Here is a 4166-nt window from a genome sequence, read left to right as displayed (position 1 = left end):
CAACAGAACCGATTCTTTAATTTTCAAACTTTCTGCAACAACGATCCCTTTTCAAGTCTCTATAATATTGAGCATTTACACAACGCCTCAAGAACGGTTTTAGAGAAACCTATTGAGATATCCACGGCGCAACAGGATATGCAACCGTTCGCAAAGTGACAATTGCGCAGTGATAAATCATTGCGTACATTTATTCACTAAAACATGTATGTCATACGTAAATAATTTCAATCTTTCTGTCTCTCTCCTTCTCTCTCTATATATATATGTGTGTGTGTGTGTGGAGGCGCAATGGCCCAGTGGTTAGGGCAGAGGACTCGCAGTCATAGGATCACGGTTTCGATTCCCAGACCGAGCGTTGTAAGAGTTTATTGAGCGAAAATTCTTAAAGCTCCACGAGGCTCTGGCATGGGTGGTGGCGAACCCTGCTATACTCTTTCACCACAACTTTCTCTAACTGTTTTTTTCCTGTTTCTGTTGTACCTGTATTCCAAAGGACCAGCCTTGTCACACTCTGTATCACGCTGAATCTCCCCAAGAACTACGTTAAGGGTATACGTGTCTGTGGAATACTCAGCCACTTGCAAGTTAATTTCACGAGTAGGCTGTTCCGTTGATCCGATCAAATGGAACCGTCGTCGTCGCAACCGACGGAACGCCACGATGTGTGTGTCTCTGTCTATGTACATACACATTCAAATGCGTGTGTGTATGCGCGCAAACACACACATACACACATAAATACATACATATATATATATGTGTGTGTGTGTGTGTGTGTGTGTGTGTGTGTGTGTGTGTGTGTGTGTGTGTGTGCATGTGTGTGTGCATGTGTGTGTGTGTGTGTGTGTGTAAACCATAAAGCGTCAGGATGTATTCAAACTCTTGGCATCCTTAGGGCTCGTTTCGGCAGCCTTCTTCATGCACTTCTAATGTCAGTAGGGATGAAATTACGCTAAAATGTTTGCATTAACTTACATGCTCGACAATATACAATACCATTGCAGATTCATCGAATTGTTGTAACCACGATTTTCTGGTGATCTGATAATCTATCTTTCTTTGTTGCACTGAGTTTTTGAAGTCACTGTCAATAATATTCTTGTTTAAGAATGATAAATGTGTACTCTACAAACGTATCGAGTTGCTCATCAGATAAATGTAAAATTGGTTTTATTATAACTGAACATAAAACAAACATTAGTATATGCTTACTATAGTATAGGTTTACTAATACACACACACACACACACAGAAGAGGAGAGAGTGAGAGTTGAACGACAGAAATGTGTTCGACTTTATCTTTTATGAATCTCTTATGTTTTTCAATAAGTCTTATGGTACAAAAATATATTAGTTGAAGAATTACACGAAATGAATAAAATGTTATTCATAATGTATATAAAGATTTTGGCAATGATATATTTCACTCATATCTACTGTTTGCGTAATATACACAAGCATACATGCACAGAGAGGCACACACACACACACACATACACACACACACACACATACAAACATATATATATATATATATATATATCTGTGCTTATGTATATATGTATATATATGAGTATATTTATATGTAAATAGAAATTCGAAGGATTGTTTTGGTCCACGGGAAATCTTTAGCTGTTTTTATAGAACAGGTTGTATCCCAATATTTACATACTATTACTTATTGCTTTATCTGCTTCGAGATTCATATTTCCAAAATGAATTATTTCAAGGCCACGAAGTTTCTAAATTCTTATAAGGTCAATAACACACACACGTGTTTATATATATCTCCATTCATGATTTATTTTTATTGGTCCGCATAATTGAGTTTTCCTTTGTTTCAAGAGGATATTGCTCTGGTCGTTTCAATTAACTGTCAATCAATTTGAGTGATGACTCAGTCTGTCAGGGACCTGGATCCGTTTAAGACAAATTATGTTCTCTCTGCGATTCAGGTGAATAACATCTCATCTTTCATATCCAGGTGGCCATGTGTTGCTTCGCGGCTATGGATTGATATGTTCCTGCAATCTAGTGTCGCGTTAGCTTAGAGTTTTGAACTTAAATATTTCTGAACTTCCAGGTCCGTTGAGACGGTAATATTGAGGTTATTGTCTTTGGATTTGAAGATTTGTATATGCGGTGTATAGAGGGTCACAAAGGCATTTTCTATGAGATCTAAATAGGGCTTTGCTTTTGAATTTAAGTTTTCAGATCTGTTGGGTCAGTAATGTTGAGATAATTTACTTCGGATTTGAAGGAGTGCATGTGCTGAGTATAGCGGTTTTCAAAAGTGTTTTCTGTTTGCATCATCGTAGGCAGTTTCTTTAAAGTCTCCAAATCTGTTGGAACATTGATGGTGAGATAGTTGTTATTTTTGATTAGAAAACCGAAGAATATATGATCTGTGGGAAATTAATATAGGTCATTTAAATAGTGTTGTTTCGGAAATGATAGTAGATGATACAGTTCCTGGAGGTCATAATTTATGTTATAAATTATTGTTAGCTTTGATCCAGCACACGTATTATAAAATGACTTTCCAGCCTTGACCAAGCCATTGATTTAAAATACAACTTACTCCTTACCATAACAAAGCAGTATGACCAAATTCGTAAGAATTTCGCTTCGCAAATCACACGCCCTTTCCAACTGGGTGGCAACGCAGACAAACTTGTATCCTTTAAGATTGTTTTGGGTTGGCCCTGGACTGTAAGAGAAATTAGATTAATGGAAACAGTGCTGATGCCCGTGGGCTGTATTGTAACTGCAATTCAAAGATCTATCTTTGTCAAATATTGTGTCACGCTAAAGTGTCTGCCTGAAAATTACGTTATTTGAAGTTGTGTTCAGGGAATACTCAACAACTGTCTTGTTAACTCGTTCAAGAGATTTTTTTAGTTGAATAAAAAAGGAAAATATTTGTCCAAGATGTTACCTAATAGGATCGAAATCGAGATTGGCAAAAAGGAAACATCTTAGCTAGTCATCGTCAAGTTCAACCGAGATCCAATCATAACCCGGTTTAAATTAGACAATGTGGTATTCTTTATTTGTAGGAAGGGACAGAAGCACAACTAGGAGTGTGATGGGACCAGTCCGCCCGAGCAATAACTTTTCGTCTCTGGTCTAAGTTTGTAAAAGAGGGAAACAAACTAAAGTACAACCCTGGGTTATACAGTCTAGCTATACCACTACAAACCGATGCAACCACATTGTGGCATGTTGTTTAGTTCATAGCAGTCGTGTGTTGTGGCTGTCATTCTGTTTTAGCCGGAGTGGGTGCTGTTGATAGATATACAGAGTGATGAGGGCGGTGTTAGTTCTCGTGATAGCAGCTGCCGATCACATCGCCGTTGAACTGGCTTTTGTTGTTCTGATGTTGCCGTTGCTGGCGACGGCGGCGATGTTGGTGGTGGTGGAGCTATGTGAGGTGATGGAGACTGATTATCAAATGCTAAAAGGTCAGTAGAAAGTGATGTATGAATAGTAGAGAGAACATTGATAGCGGTCAGGTGTCGTAATAGGATGTCAATGGGTCAGACAAGGATACGTTTTCTCTTCTTTATTATTTATCTAATTCCATTGCTGCATCTCATCATACCATTCCATGTGGCTCTGATTATGTTTTGTCTCTCTCCCACTTTCTCTTTCTTATTCTTTCTCTCTCATATTCACTCACCAAAATCCGCTCCGATCTCTCCTTCATTTCTCTAATGTGTATGTGTATTCTGGAGTATGTATAGGCATATATCCATGTGTATTCTATATTATATCTTATAATTACACACACATACACACACAGAATTGTACATACAAATCTATACACACACATACACAGTTCTACATACAAATCTATACACACACACACACATACACAGTTCTACATTCAAATCTATACACACACACACATACACACACACACACACACACCACACACACACACACACATATATATATATATATATATATATGTATATACAAAAATACATATGTACATGCACATACACATTCATATATATATATAGAAACACATCAATATATGTATATAATGTAAGTATATTAATGTATGTGAATGTCAGCGTAAGTATATGTGTGTGTGTGTCTGTCTGTTTGTCTATCTGTCTGTGGTAATAAGCATTACAACCCCATACCAAAAGGTG

At 37.3% G+C, this 4166-nt stretch overlaps 1 long non-coding RNA gene across 1 annotated transcript in view; it reads left to right on the top strand.

Moving 5' to 3' along the window:
- The window catches only part of LOC118767091, a 14727-nt gene extending 14366 nt beyond the window's left edge, over nucleotides 1-361 (top strand). Inside the window, exon 3 of the long non-coding RNA XR_005002986.1 lies at nucleotides 330-361. This is a non-coding gene — a long non-coding RNA (uncharacterized LOC118767091). The remainder of the gene's footprint in view (nucleotides 1-329) is intronic.
- Nucleotides 362-4166: the final 3805 nt, after the last annotated feature.

This window comes from Octopus sinensis, linkage group LG19, assembly GCF_006345805.1.
Source record: "Octopus sinensis linkage group LG19, ASM634580v1, whole genome shotgun sequence".
Lineage (NCBI taxonomy): Eukaryota > Metazoa > Mollusca > Cephalopoda > Octopoda > Octopodidae > Octopus > Octopus sinensis.
Note: the sequence above shows the minus strand (reverse complement) of the source record. Positions and strands in the feature narration are given on the sequence as shown.